This window comes from Ranitomeya imitator, chromosome 5 (assembly GCF_032444005.1).
Source record: "Ranitomeya imitator isolate aRanImi1 chromosome 5, aRanImi1.pri, whole genome shotgun sequence".
Taxonomy (NCBI): domain Eukaryota; kingdom Metazoa; phylum Chordata; class Amphibia; order Anura; family Dendrobatidae; genus Ranitomeya; species Ranitomeya imitator.
Window position 1 is genome coordinate 61,085,281 of NC_091286.1, and position 16,487 is coordinate 61,101,767.

Sequence of the window (16,487 nt, forward strand, 5' to 3'; positions counted from 1 at the left end):
TAGTTGAGGTTTTTTTAATTAAATACAGAGCTCTAAATTAACTGCATAGAAATAGCATTAAACTAGCAATTCAGCATTTTTTTTGCACATATACCCTATTCAGGGCCATATTTGCCACTAGGCACCTGAGGGCAAGTGCCTATGGTGGCAGGTTGCAGGGGACAGCGACACCATGAGGGAGAATTTGAAAGAAATAAAATTTCTCCCTTCATACCCACAGTGTACCAAGTGCCAAAACTGGCTTTTTTTTTGAAGAGGGGTTGGGAGTTTGAGATGTAAGTGACCATGCAGCATGGGCAGAGAAGTGCTCACCAGCTTCCTGCCTGGAATGAAGACATGAATCCTCCTGGTGAAGGACCTGTGATGATATCATGCTCACATGACTCATGTGGGAGGAGCAATCATAACGATTGCAAGAAGATGTTTTTACTTTGCATGAAATATCAGCAACTGGAGAAGATGGGGACCTGGTTACAGGTAATCAGAGTACAGGGGTACATGGAGTGCAAGCTGTATGTGGGGTACATGACGCCGAAAAATGCATGGGGCAGATGGTGGTGCAGGCTATATGTGGTGTACATGGGGGTGCAGACTATATGTGGGGTACATGGGGGTGCAGACTATATGTGGGGTACATGGGGGTGCAAGCTGTGTGGGTCTACATGTGGGGCAGACTATATGTGGAGTACATATACAATGGGGAAAAAAAGTATTTAGTCAGCGACCAATTGTGCAAGTTCTTCCACTTAAAAAGATGAGAGAGGTCTATAATTGACATCATAGGTAGACCACAACTATGAGAGTCAAAATGCGAAATCAAATCCAGAAAATCATCTTGCAAATTATGTTGGAAAATAAGTATTTGGTCATTAACAAAAGTTCATCTCAATATTTTGTTATATATCCTTTGTTGGCAATGACAGAGGTCAAACGTTTTCTGTAAGTCATCACAAGGTTGGCACACACTGTTGGTGGTATGTTGGCCCATTCCTCCATGCAGATCTCCTCTAGAGCAGTGATGTTTTGGGCCTGTTGCCTGGCAACACAGACTTTCTACTCCCTTCAATGGTTTTCTATGGGGCTGAGATCTGGAGACTGGCTAGGCCACTCCAGGACCTTCATATGCTTCTTACGAAGCCACTCCTTCATTGCCCTGGCGGTGTGCTTTGGATCATTGTCATGCTGAAAGACCCATCCATGTTTGATCTTCAATGCTCTTGCTGATAGAAGGAGGTTTGCATTCAAAAATCTCACCATACATGGCCCCATTCATTCTTTCATGTACACGGATCAGTTGTCCTGGTTGCTTTGGATGTTTTGGGTTGTCATTATGATTTAAGAAGAGAAAACAGTAGTTTGAGAATAAATGGCTTCATCCAACCACTAACCATGAGGCGAGAAAAAGTTTTGGTGCTATCATTCATATTCTCTGAAAAAATGCCAAGAAAGCAAAAATTATGTCGAGGTATGTAAACTTTTGAGTACAACTGTATTTAGGAGGTGTAACCTCTAAATGGGGGGATATCCCTAAATATTGCACTCAATTAACTTTTCCTAAATATGTGAATTCAAGGTTGATGCGTTTCCTCCTCCTTATTGAAGGGCCTCAGGATCTGTTAGAGGGGTCTCGTGAAGAAATAATCCACACCATCCATTGGGACCTACAGAGCAAAAACTGGGGCAGAGCGTCGGGGGAACGGGGGTAAAGTGGGTGGTGTTGTTGTTTTTGTTATTCACTTGTACAGCCACCATTATATGTTTGGAGCCTGTGGAGGATAATACTCTGTGGGGGTCATCATAATATATTGAGGGTGTGGTGAGGAATTATACTGTTGGAGACATCATTCTATGTTGGTGCAGTGGTGGGTCATACTGTGTGGAGGAGTCATGGGGGCCAAAATACTGAGTTGGGGGTTTGTGGGGGCTAATAATACTGTGTAGGCGTGATGATAATGTGTTGAGGGCTGTAGGGTATCATATTCTGGGTGTCATCATTCTGTGTTTGGGGACTATGAAGCTCATCATTCTGGGTTTAGGGGCTGTAGGAGCTAATACTGTGAGAGTCATCATACTGTTTTTGGAAGCTGTGGAGGTCATCATTCTGTATTTGGGGGCTGTGGTAGCTAATAATGTGGGGCTCATCATATTGTGTTTGAGCACTGGAATCAGGGCCTCTACATTGTGCTTGTAGTACCCACATCTCTGCCTGCAATCCCTCCATCCCTGCAGAGACATAAGCATACTCACCTCCAAGGCTCCCGTCCTGCTCCTTCTGGGTTTGCTGCTTCCCAGAGTGCATGCACTCCTAGCAGGTCTCCAGGCACTGTGCTTAGAGAGCGCACACTTCCTCTTTCTTGAAGGGGCCATTCACATTCCTCTAAAGTGTCCCCAGCCAATAGCTGGAGATATCTTACTATTTAAATCGCCTCCTCCAACATGGCAGTGCCTGTGTAATGTTGTGAGTTTGTTCCTAACATGCTTGTCAGTCCTCAGGTCCCTTTACTTGCATCCAAGTCTGCTCCACCTGCCAGTGCTTCCTTCAACAGTAGCCGAGTCAGCTGCACCCGCCAGTGCTCACCTCAATGGCAGCTGAGACATCTGCACCCGCCAGTGCTTCCCTCAATGGCAGCAGAGCCATCTGCATCCATTAGTGCTCAGCTCAACAGCAGCAGTGCGAGCTGCACCCGCCAGTGCTCACCTCAATGGCAGCAGAGCCAACTGCATCTGCCAGTGCTCACCTCAATGGCAGCCGAGCCAGCTGCACCCACCAGTGCTCATTTCTCAGTCAGACTGTCCTGTCTGCACCTGCGGTTCCTGTCATCTACTCTGCTTGCCTGCATCTGTCTGACATTCCCACGGGCCATTCCAGCTATCCACTCCTAGAGGTTATCCACCATCTACCTAAGGTCAGTCCTGGAGTAGTACCTGAATCACCTCCCTTGTTTCTCCACGTACTGCGGTGTCTTTAGCTGCTGCATGTCTGTGGTCGGATTGGGTGAGGCTCCTAGTCATACCCCTCCAGATCTTCCTTGGACTTTGGCACAGTGGTTCCACCACCCAGCCTGTTACAGTGCTCCTCTCAGATTTCCTTTTACAAGATTTGCAACATGACTAGGTACAATATTTCAATCCTAATCATGTTGCAATTCTCACTATAGAGTTGCAAATTTGGAGCTAATTTGCATAATATGTAGTGAGACAAATATTTAGGCCTGGAAGAACATTCCATTGGGAAGAGAGTGATGCAAACAGCCTCTCCCCAAATACAATGTATTTATCTCCAAAGAGCTAAACAGTTATGATCCAATGTTTCAACTTTAAAAGTATATTTGTATACTTTTGACAATTATATAAATAAGCTTGATTCAAAGGACACGTTTATATTTGATACAGCCATACCGGTAATCACAAAATATTAGTAATAGTGTTGTTCCATGGCAGTGCATACACACCCTTTACATAGGCTAGCGTGTATTCGATGCGGTATGAATTACTTTCAGAACCGCAGTCAATTCGTTGGAGACATCATATGCGAAATTGATTTTCTATATTTTCACCTGACAGGTATTGTTCAAAGAATGAGTTTTAATTTTTCAATTTTATTAAACAACCTGCTAAACTGGCAGAAAAATAGCAGTGGTTGCTCGACAATAGTAAAGTATCTGTCTGATTGAATGACATGTGTCAGACTAAGATAAATGACCTACAATCCCCTGTTCTGTCACTCAGGTAAAGGCCATTAATCTTCGTCAAGGGTCTGTCTGGTCAGGCATCCGTGACAGCACAATATCTCATAAGCATGAACACAACAATAGGAAATACTCAGAATAATACAGAATTATCATAATATATGATGACTTCCCTTCCCCCAGCTTCACTGCATGCAAAAGGGGTAGAAATATGATTAGACAGATGGAGTGCAGGTCTACAATTTGCCAGCCAGAGAACCCCCCTGCAGTGCTCGATGAGGAGTGGAGGATCTCTGCAAACCAATCACTGAGCTGGCAGTTCAATTACATTGTAATAAAGGGACATTCATCATTCAATTAGGCACCTGTCAGCATTTTACAAAAGGGAAAACTTCTAACCTGGGACTCTTGGGGGAAAACACTACAATGAAGAAGAAGAGAAATAAATGAAAAAGGGACAAAGTCAATTACTTGGAAGACACCACATTCACATGAAAGCAAATGGACCAAGATAAATGCTGCCTCTCCATCCTATTGTAGAAGTAATGGGATACCAATAGCGTTCTTGTTACAAAAAATGCCACTATTCTTCTCCTTACGGAACCCAAAGCAAAGAAATTAGAATAACACATCTTTCTGATTCCACCACTGTCAACGCAACAAGTAAAATAATCCATGGATTGTTAGATTTTACTTCTCTATTATTAGAGTTTTACATTATTCAATGGATGTTTACTGAATTGACACATTTTGGCTCCCCGTCCCCTAGTTCATTAGCTTTTAATTAATTTTTTTTGTCTTGTCATTTTTGCTGGAGTCCATAATAGTTAAAAATTACTCATCGTGATTTATGAATTTGGTTTCAAATTTAAAGATGATTCACTGTTTCTGAAAAAAAATTTACTTTTTTTATAATGCTTTAAATTACAACCCCTTCATTTTGTTTTCTTCTTAATATTTCATTTAGCATTAATGGAGAACATGATAGGAAAGAGGCAAGGTTTTTTATTTTTTTTGCCATATTTTAATGACACAATTTATTGTTTTTACAATGTAACAATCATCAAAAACAAAAACTATTATTAAATCTATAGTCACCTTTCTGGTACAATGGTTGGAAATAATGAATTTTCGCTATCTTACAGTAATTTTGGTTGACTTGCCACCATTACAACAATACAACAAATTGTTTTGCCCATTTTACTTATCATTGTGAATATAGTTAATTATATCTAAGGTTCCAAAATTTTTGCATATATTTAGGCTAATAAATAAAAAATTATGTTGTTTATCTATTGCTATCAATAAAGCACAGTGGAGTAATTTGAGATAATTCTTTTATGATTTCCGTCTTCCTCCATAAATGTCATTATGGTCATGTGGAGACCTATACTATTGATCTGTGTTATATGGATCCATTATATTGCACTCATAGAAATCTAGAAGCCCTACTATTCCTCTGTGCATATACCTCTATGTTTGATGATTAAAAAAATTGGTAGCAACCATTACTGCCAAGGATATATGAAGTACGTCATTCATTATTGGGGCTACAACTTACTTAGATCATAGTAACATATTAAAGTCTAGAATTGGAGCTTTCAAATGACACTAAGTAGAGTCGGTCTTAAAGGGAATCTGTCACCCCAAAAATCGTATATGAACTAAGGCCACTGGCATCAGGGGCTTATCCACAGCATTCTGTAGTGCTGTAGATAAGCCCCCAATGTAACCTGAAAGGTAAGAAAAACAGGTTATATTATACTCACCCAGGGGCGGTCCCGCTGCGGTCCGGGTCCAATGGGCGATGCGGTCCGGCGCCTCGTATCTTCATGTGATGACGTCCTCTTCATGTCTTCCTGCTGCGGCTCTGGTGTAGGTGTACTTTGTCTGTCCTGTTGAGGGCATAGCAAAGTACTGCAGTGCGCAGGCGCCGGGAAAGGTCAGAGAGGCCCCGGCGCCTGTGCACTGCAGTACTTTGCTCTGCAAAGTACGCCTGCGCCGAAGCTGCGGCAGGAAGACAAGAAGAGGACATCATCTGATGAAAATGGGAGGCGCCGGACACGGACCGCGACGTCCATAGGAACTGAAACGACCCAGGGACCGCCCCTGGGTGAGAATAATATAAACAGTTTTTCTTACCTTTCAGGTTACATCGGGGGCTTATCTACAGCATTACACAATGCTGTAGATAAGCCCCTGATGCTGGTGGCCTTAGCTCATATACCCCTTTCTGTCATTAGACATACTATTCCGTCCATGTGGGGTGGGCTCTACTTCCCAGGGATGGAATAGTACGTCCAGCGCGATCAGCCACGCTCACTGAGGGAGCGCGGCCGATCGCGGCCAGGTGTCAGCTGATTATTACGGACCGCTCCTGGCACATTAACCCCTGGCACACTGCAATCAAAGATGATCGCAGCATTCCAACGGCATAGGGAAGCATTGAGCAGAAAGGGGGCTCCCTGCATGCTTCCCTGAGAACCTCGGAGCAACGTGATGTGATCGCTTTGCTCAGAGGGCCTCCTACCTCCTCCTCCCTGCAGGCCCTGGATCCAAAATGCCACAGGGGGCCTTCTGAGTCCTGCAGGGAGGTGGATTGCAAGCGCCTGCTCAGAGCAGGCATCGGCAAGCCTCCTTCAGTGCCTGTCAGATCGCCGATCTGACACAGTGCACTGCAAAGTGTCAGATCAGTGATCTGTCACTGTAACATGATGTCCCCCCCTGGGGGCAATGTTACAAAGTAAAAAAAAATATTTACAAGTGTTAAAAAATCCTAAACAAAGAAAAAATATATATATATACAGTCATGGCCAAAAGTATTGACACCCCTGCAATTCTGTCAGATAATACTCAGTTTCTTCCTGAAAATGATTGCAAACATAAATTATTTGGTATTATTATCTTCATTTAATCTGTCTTAAATGAAAAAACACAAAAGAGAATTAAGCAAAAAGCAAAACATTGATCATTTCACACAAAACTCCAAACATGGGCCAGACAAAAGTATTGGCACCCTCAGCCTAATACTTGGTTGCACAACCTTTAGCCAAAATAACTGCGACCAACCGTTTCCGGTAACCATCAATGAGTTTCTTACAATGCTCTGCTGGAATTTTAGACCATTCTTCTTTGGCAAACTGCTCCAGGCCCCCGATATTTGAAGGGTGCCTTCTCCAAACTGCCTTTCTTAGATCTCTCCACAGGTGTTCTATGGGATTCAGGTCTGGACTCATTGCTGGCCACCTTAGAAGTCTCCAGTGCTTTCTCTCAAACCATTTTCTAGTTCTTTTTGAAGTGTGTTTTGGGTCATTGTCCTACTGGAAGACCCATGACCTTTGAGGGAGACCCAGCTTTCTCACACTGGGCCCTACATTATGCTGCAAAATTTGTCGGTAGTCTTCAGACTTCATAATGCCATGCACACGGTCAAGCAGTCCAGTGCCAGGGGCAGCAAAGCAACCCCAAAACATCAGGGAACCTCCGCCATGTTTGACAGTAGGGACCGTGTTCTTTTCTTTGAATGCCTCTTTTTGCTCCTGTAAACTCTATGCTGATGCCTTTGCCCAAAAAGCTCTACTTTTGTCTCATCTGACCAGAGAACATTCTTCCAAAACGTTTTAGGCTTTTGCAGGTAAGTTTTGGCAAACTCCAGCCTGGCTTTTTTATGTCTCGGGGTAAGAAGTGGGGTCTTCCTGGGTCTCCTACCATACAGTCCCTTTTCATTCAGACGCCTACGGATAGTACGGGTTGACACTGTTGTACCCTCGGAGTGCAGGGCAGCTTGAACTTGTTTGGATGTTAGTCTAGGTTCTTTATCCAACATCCGCACAATCTTGCATTGAAATCTCTTGTCAATTTTTCTTTTCCGTCCACATCTAGGGAGGTTAGCCACAGTGCCATGGGCTTTAAACTTCTTGATGACACTGCGCACGGTAGACACAGGAACATTCAGGTCTTTGGAAATGGACTTGTAGCCTTGAGATTGCTCATGCTTCCTCACAATTTGGTTTCTCAAGTCCTCAGACAGTTCTTTGGTCTTCTTTCTTTTCTCCATGCTCAATGTGGTACACACAAGGACACAGGACAGAGGTTGAGTCAACTTTAATCCATGTCAACTGGCTGCAAGTGTGATTAGTTATTGCCAACACCTGTTAGGTGCCACAGGTAAGTTACAGGTGCTATTAATTACACAAATTACAGAAGCATCACATGATTTTTTGAACAGTGTCAATACTTTTTTCCACCCCCTTTTCTATGTTTGGTGTGGAATTATATCCAATTTGGCTTTAAGACCATTCTTTTTGTGTTTTTTTATTTAAGACAAATTAAATGAAGACAATCATACCAAAAATTTTTGTTTGCAATCATTTTCAGGAAGAAAATGAGTATTATCTGACAGAATTGCAGGGGTGTCAATACGTTTGGCCATGACTGTATATATTGTTCCAATAAATACATTTCTTTGTCTAAATAAAAAAAACAATAAAAGTATACATATTTAGTAGCGCCGCATCCGTAACGACCCGACCTATAAAACTGTGCCACTAGTTAACCTCTTCAGTGATCACCGTTAAAAAAACGAGGCAAAAACAATGCTTTATTATCATACCGCCAAACAAAAAGTGGAATAACACGCGATCAAAATGACAGATATAAATAACCATGGTACCGCTGAAAACATCATCTTGTCCCACGAAAAACAAGCCGCCACACAGCGTCATCAACGAAAAAATAAAAAAGTTATAGTCCTCAGAAAAAAGAGATGTAAAAATAATTATTTTTAATATAAAATAGATTTTATCGTATAAAAGCGCCAAAAACAGGTATCATTGTAATCGTACTGACCCGAAGAATAAAACTGCTTTATCAATTTTATCAAACATGGAACGGTATAAACGCCCCCCTCCAAAAGAAATTCACGAGTTACTGGTTTTTGTTCATTCTGCCTCACAAAAAACGGAATAAAAAGAGATAAAAAAGTCACTTTCCCAAAAATGGCACCAATAAAAACGTCAACTCGTCCAACAAAAAACAAGACCTCACATAACTCTGTGGACCAAAATATGGAAAAATTATAGCTCTCAATATGTGGAGACGCAAAAACTATTTTTTGCAATGAAAAGCATCATTTAGTGTGTGACAGCTGCCAATCATTAAAGTCCACTAAAAAAACGGCTATACAAGTAAATCAAACCCCCCTTCATCACCCCCTTAATTAGGGAAAGATAATAAAATTTAAAAAATGTGTTTATTTCCATTTTTCCATTAGGGTTAAGGCTAGGGTTAGGGCTAGGGTTAGGGTTGGGGCTAAAGTTAGGGTTAGGGTTGGGGCTACAGTTAGAGTTAGGGTTGGGGCTATAGTTATGGTTAGGGCTACAGTTAGGGTTGGGGCTACCGTAAGGGTTAGGTTTGAGGCTACAGTTAGGGCTAGGATTGGGGCAACAGTTAGAGTTAGGGCTGCGGCTACAATTAGGGTTAGCATTGGGGCTAAAATTAGGGTTAGGGTTGGGGCAAAAGTTAGGGTTAGGGTTGGGACTACAGTTAGGGTTAGGGCTACAGTTAGGGTTGGGGCTACAGTTAGGGTTAGAGTTGGGGCTAAAGTTAGGGTTAGGGTTGGGGCTAAAGTTAGGGTTGGGGCTAAATAATAATAATAATTTTATTTATATAGCGCCAACATATTCCGCAGCGCTTTACAAATTATAGAGGGGACTTGTACAGACAATAGACATTACAGCATAACAGAAATCACAGTTCAAAATAGATACCAAGAGAGGTGGATGGTAACAATTGCTTTAGTGATTCAGACCAGCCATAGTGTAAGGCTCAGGTGCTCATGTAAAGCTGCATGAACCAGTTAGCTGCCTAAGTATGTAGCAGTACAGACACAGAGGGCTAATAACTGCGTAAAGTGTATGAGAACATGTTGCGAGGAACCTGATTATGTTTTTTTTTTTTATGTGCCACACAGGGATAGTTATGTTAATGCGTTGATGTGGTAGGCCAATCTGAACAAATGAGTTTTTAGGGCACGCTTAAAACTGTGGGGATTGGGGATTAATCATATTAACCTAGGTAGTGCATTCCAAAGAATCGGCGCAGCACGTGTAAAGTCTTGGAGATGTGAATGAGAGGTTCTGATTATTGAGGATGCTAACTGTTGTGAATTCTGTTATCGAACTCCCTCCTGTGGTCATGAATGGTACTTCGGCGAGTTCTGTCCATGGACTCCCTCTGGTGGCTGTGAGTGGAGCTGCTGCTTCTGAGGTTCCTTACACAGGTGACTTAGTTTATTCTTTGGCTGGCTGCTCTATTTAACTCCACTCAGATCGTTACTCCATGCCAGCTGTCAATGTTCTTGTACTGGTTCAGTTCGCTCTTGGATCTTTCTGGTTACCTGTCTACTCCAGCAGAAGCTAAGTCCCTGCTAGTTAATTATTTGTTCATTGTTTTCTTGTCCAGCTTGCTATCATGATTTTGCCTTGCTAGCTGGAAGCTCTGGGATACAGAGTGGCACCTCCGCACCGTGAGTCGGTGCGGAGGTCTTTTTGCACACTCTGCGTGGTCTTTTGTAGTTTTTTGTGCTGACCGCAAAGATTCATTTCCTATCCTCAGTCTGTTTAGTTAGTCTGGCCTCCTTTGCTGAAACTTGTTTCATTTCTGTGTTTGTGACTTTCATCTTAACTCACAGTCAATATATGTGGGGGGCTGCCTTTTCCTTTGGGGAATTTCTCTGAGGCAAGGTAGGCTTTATTTTCTATCTCTAGGGCTAGTTAGCTCTTAGGCTGTGAAGAGGCGTCTAGGCAGAGTTAGGTACGCTCCACGGCTATTTCTAGTGTGTGTGATAGGATTAGGGGTTGCGGTCAGCAGAGCTCCCACTTCCCAGAGCTTGTCCTGTGTTAGTTTAACCATCAGGTCGTTCCGGGTGCTCCTAACCACCAGGTCCATAACAGCTAACCTGAGGTCATTAGCGGAGCGGAGGACACGGGTAGGGTGGTAGACTGAGACCAGGGAGGAGATGTAGGGTGGTGCTGAGCCATGGAGTGCTTTGTGGATGAGGGTAGTAGTTTTGTACTGGATTCTTGAGTGGATGGGTAACCAGTGTAATGACTGGCACAAGGTAGAGGCATCGGTGTAACGGTTAGTGAGGAATATGATCCTGGCTGCAGCATTCAGGACAGATTGGAGCGGGGAAAGTTTTGTAAGAGGGAGGCCAATTAGTAGAGAGCTACAATTGTCCAGACGAGAATGAATAAGTGAAACAGTAAGAGTTTTTGCAGAGTCGAAAGTAAGAAAAGGGCGAATTCTTGAAATGTTTTTGAGATGCAGATAAGAAGAGCAAGCCAGTGATCGGATGTGGGGGGTGAATGAAAGCTCAGAATCAAGTATGACCCCAAGGCAGCGGGCATGTTGCTTTGGAGTAATGATGGACCCGCACACGGAGATGGCAATGTCGGGCAAAGGTAGGTTAATAGAGGGAGAAAACACGAGGAGTTCAGTTTTTGACAGGTTCAGTTTTAGATAGAGGGAGGACATGATTTTAGAGACAGCGGTAAGACAATCACTGGTGTTTACTAAAAAGGTCGGCGTGATAACAGGAGAAGTGTATAATTGGTTGTCATCAGCATAAAGTTAGGGTTAGGGTTTGGATTACATTTACGGTTGGGATTAGGGTTGGGATTAGGATTAGGGGTGTGTCAGGGTTAGGGGTGTGGTTAGGGCTATGGTTGGTATTAGGGTTAGGGGGTGTTAGAGTTAGGGGTGTGGTTAGGGTTGGGATTAGGGTTAGGGGCATGTTTGGGTTAGAGGTGTGGTTAGGGTTATGGTTAGGGTTGGGATTAGGGTTAGGGGTGTGTTTGGGTTAGGGTTTCAGTTAGAATTGGGAGGTTTCCACTGTTTAGGCACATCAGGGGCTCACCATATGCGACATGGCGTCCGATCTCAATTCCAGCCAATTCTGCGTTGAAACAGTAAAACAGTGCTCCTTCCCTTCCAAGCTCTCTCGTGCGCCAAAACAGGGGTTTACCCCAACATATGGGGTATCAGTGTACTCAGGACAAATTAGGCAACAACTTTTGTGGTCCAATTTCTCTGGTTACCTTTGGGAAAATAAAAATTTGGGGTGCTAAAAAATCATTTTTGTGGGAAAAAAATGATTTTTTTATTTTCACGGCTCTGCATTATAAACTGTAGTGAAACACTTGAAGGTTCAAAGTTCTCACAACACATCTAGATAAGTTCCTTGGGGGGTCTAGTTTCCAATATGGGGTCACTTGTGGGGGGTTTCTACTGTTTAGGTACATCAGGGGCTCTGCAAACGCAATATGACGCCTGCAGACCATTTCATCTAAGTCTGCTTTCCAAACAACGCTCCTTCACTTCCAAGCTCTGCCATGCGCCCAAACATTAGTTTACTCTCACATATGGGGTATCAGCGTACTCAGGACAAATTGGTAAAATAAAACAAATTGGAGCTAAAGTAAATTTTTTGTCAAAAAAAGTTAAATGTTCTTTTTTGTAAACATTCGAAAAATTCCTGTGAAACATCTGAAGGGTTAATAAGCTTATTGAATGTGGTTTTGAACACCTTGGGGGGTGCAGTTATTAGAATGGTGTCACACTTGGGTATTTTCTATCATAGAGACCCCTCAAAGTGACTTTTAAATGTGATGTAGTCCCTAAAAAAATGGTGTTGTAAAAATGAGAAATTGCTGGTCAACTTTTAACCCTTATAACTCTGTAACAAAAAAATGTTGGTTCCAAAATTGTGCTGATGTAAAGTAGACATGTGGGAAATGTTACTTATTAAGTATTTTGTGTGACATATCTCTGTGATTTAAGGGCATAAAAATTCAAAGTTGGAAAATTGCGAAATTTTCAAAATTTTCGCCAAATTTCTGTTTTTTTCACAAATAAACGCAGGTAATATCAAAGGAATTTTACCATTAGCATGAAGTATGATACAGTTATATGAAAAAGTTTGGGCACCCCTATTAATCTTAAGCTTAATGTTTTATAAAAAATTGTTTTTTTTGCAATAGCTATTTCAGTTTCATATATCTAATAACTGTTGGACACAGTAATGTTTCTGCCTTGAAATGAGGTTTATTGTACTAACAGAAAATGTGCAATCTGCATTCAAACAAAATTTGACATGTGCATAAGTATGGGCACCCTTATCATTTTCTTGTTTTAAATACTCCTACCTACTTTTTACTGACTTACTAAACCACTTTTTTGGGTTTTCTAACCTCATTGAGCTTTGAACTTCATAGCCAGTTGTAAGCAATCATGAGAAAAGCTACTTAAAGTGGCCACTTGCAAGTTGTTCTCCTGTTTGAATCTCCTCTGAAGAGTGGCATCATGGGCTCCTCAAAACAACTGTCTAATAATCTGAAAACAAAGATTATTCAACATAGTTGTTCAGGGGAAGGATACAAAAAGCTGTCTCAGAGATTTAACCTGTCAATTTCCACTGTGAGGAACATAGTAAGGAAATGGAAGAACACAGGTATAGTTCTTGTTAAGGCCAGAAGTGGCAGGCCAAGAAAAACATCAGAAAGGCAGAGAAGAAGAATGGTGAGATCAGTCAAGGACAATCCTCAGACCACCTCCAGAGAGCTGCAGCATCAACTTGCTGCAGATGGTGTCACTCTGCATCGGTCAACTATACAATGCACTTTGCACAAGGAGAAGCTGTATGGGAGAGTGATGCGAAAGAAGCCGTTTCTGCAAGCACGCCACAAACAGAGTTGGCTCAGGTATGCAAAAGCAAATTTGGAGAAGCCAATTTCTTTTTGGAAGAAGGTCCTGTGGACTGATGAAACCAAGATTGAGTTGGTTGGTCATACAAAAAGGCGTTATGCATGGCGGCCAAAAAACACAGCATTCCAAGAAAAACACTTGCTACCCACAGTAAAATTTGGTGGAGGTTCCATCATGCTCTGGGGCTGTGTGGCCAATGCCGGCACGGGGAATCTTGTTAAAGTTGAGGGACGCATGGATTCCTCTCAGTATCAGCAGATTCTTGACAATAATGTTCATGAATCAGTGACAAAGTTGAAGTTACGCAGGGGATGGATCTTTCAGCAAGACAATGATCCAAAACACCGCTCCAAATCTACTCAGGCATTCATGCAGAGGAACAATTACACTGTTCTGGAATGGCCATCCCAGTCCCCAGACCTGAATATCATTGAACATCTGTGGGATCATTTGAAGAGGGCTGTCCATGCTTGGCAACCATCAAACTTAACTTATCTGGAATTGTTTTGTAAAGAGGAATGGTCAAAAACACCTTCATCCAGGATCCAGGAACTCATTAAAAGGTACAGGAAGCGACTAGAGGCTGTTATTTTTGCAAAAGGACGATCTACTAAATATTAATGTCATTTTTCTGGTGGGGTGCCCATACTTATGCACCAAATTTTGTTTGAATGCAGATTGCACATTTTCTGTTAGTACAATAAACCTCGTTTCAAGGCAGAAACATTACTGTGTCCGACAGTTATTAGATATATAAAACTAAAATAGCTGTTGCAAAAAAAACAATTTTTATAAAACATTAAGCTTAAGATTAATAGGGGTGCCCAAACTTTTTCATATAAATGTATGTCACGAGAAAACAGTGTCAAAATCACTGGGATCTCTTTGAAGCATTCCAGAATTAGAACCTCATAAAGGGACAGTGGTCAGAATTGTAAAAATTGGCCCGATCATTAACGTGCAAACCACCCTTGGGGGTAAAGGGGTTAAACAAACTGTCACTCCCTAGTATAGCAGTCATCTTAGGATAAGTCTTGCATTTTCCTCGCCGTTGATGATTTGTACAGATCCTATATGTCGCAAGTAAACTCTGGTTTCTCCCACAAATTTCTGATTGCTGCTACTTCTGCTGGAGTCGAACAAATCTGCACTTGTGGGTGTCTATCTGCCCCCACGGGAGTAAATGGCAAGCACATGGTGTTGTAGGAAATATTGACCCTATAAAATTCCCACTGTTAGGGTTAGCTCACATTTGCATATAAAAAATAGGTCTGATGTTGCTCCTGGAAAGTAGGACAAGTGTCATGTGAGTACAATGTGATTTTTCTTGCCCAGCCTCAGTATGACATCTGTATGAGATGCGCATGCAATCCGTATGCAATGCATTTTTACATAATCTTTTACATACTTTAATTCTCTATGTAATTTAAAGCTAGTTCTCTAATATCTTTATATCATAGATGATAGAAAGATATTACATATATTAGAGATTGACAGATGGAGAGCTAGAATAGATAAATAGACTAAAAGTTCTGTAGACATATAATTTCACAAGCCCTCCACATAATAAACTTGCACCCTTTAGTGCCTTTCATGTGGCACTAAAGGATGTTTAGCCTTATTTAACCTGTTAAATAAATAATAATAAAAATGACGTGGGGTAAAACCTATTTTTTTTATAACCAGCAAAGGTTAAGCACTGCAGACCGCTGCAGGATTATATTATCCATCTGGGAAAGTCCGGGTTATTAGGCCCTTCCCAGCCTAAAAATACAAGCCAGCAGCCTCCCCAGAATCCAATTTACTGACATTATTCATACAGCACCCCAAACTCCTGTATTATATTCACCTTACAGCAACTTCACCCGTTATGACAGTTGTTCCATTGGAATCCTATGGCAGAAATGAACTGTGGAGCATACAAAATGCAGGTTTCATAGCACCTGGTGGCCCTCTGAAAATTTGAAGTGAGGACCGCATAATGACATGGCGGTGGACATGGTGGTGGTGGCCCGCAAACCCCACAATTTCAATGGGCATGTTTGAAATGGCATTGTAAAGGGATGGGGAATATGTATTCCACTATCTTGCTAACTATTTGGCATGAGGGAGGAACCTCCAGAATGTAGGAGTAAGAGCTCTCCCAAATATATGATACAGGGCCACCTGAGGGCCCTTAACAAACTCAGGTTTCAAGGCATCTGCTGGCACTCTGCAAATTGTCAGCGTGGGCCGCATAATGACATGGCGGTGGACATGGTGGGCAAAGCCCAAAATTCAAATGGGCATATTTGAAATGGCATTGTAAAGGGATAGGGAATATGTATTCCATGATCTTGCTAACTATTTGGCATGAGGGAGGGTCCTCCCAAATGTAGGAGTGAGAGCCCTCAGAAATGTTAAAGGAAAAACTAAAGCCAAATTGCTCCGTGTGAACATACGCTAAAGTGGAGGTATAATCTTTTTATTTATTTATTTTTTATTTTGCATTATATACATGTAATTATGAAGGAAAAATGTTTATCAGCATTTTTCCCATTAAAAAAAAAATGTTGGTTTAGTTTAGTAGGTCTTTTTAAATATCTGTCAAACCGGCTCAATACTCTGACAATATTATTCCCAGATACCATATGTGAGCCAGAAAGGCATGCAGTCATCTTCTCCATATAGCTCTTTCCCAGCCATTTCAGCTTTTTCCCATCCCCCAGAGCCGTTTGTTGGGTTCATCAGAAAAATATTTGGCTTTCTCATTGAGCCACCACAATGCCCAACAAGATTACATTTACATATTATCATCCTAACGACTCTTTAAAAACTTTTACTGTCAGAACGAGGTCACAGCAGCATCTAAAGCTACAATAATAAAGAAATGAAAGAAATGAGGCTGAATACTGAAATACTGTATATGCACAAAATGATGTTTTTATTGAAAAACACTAATGAATAAATAATTCATAGACTGTGGTTTTCATTAAAATTGCCATCCATGTTCATTAAATACCCTTCTAGGCTTGTCTTTAGAAGGTCCCCCCT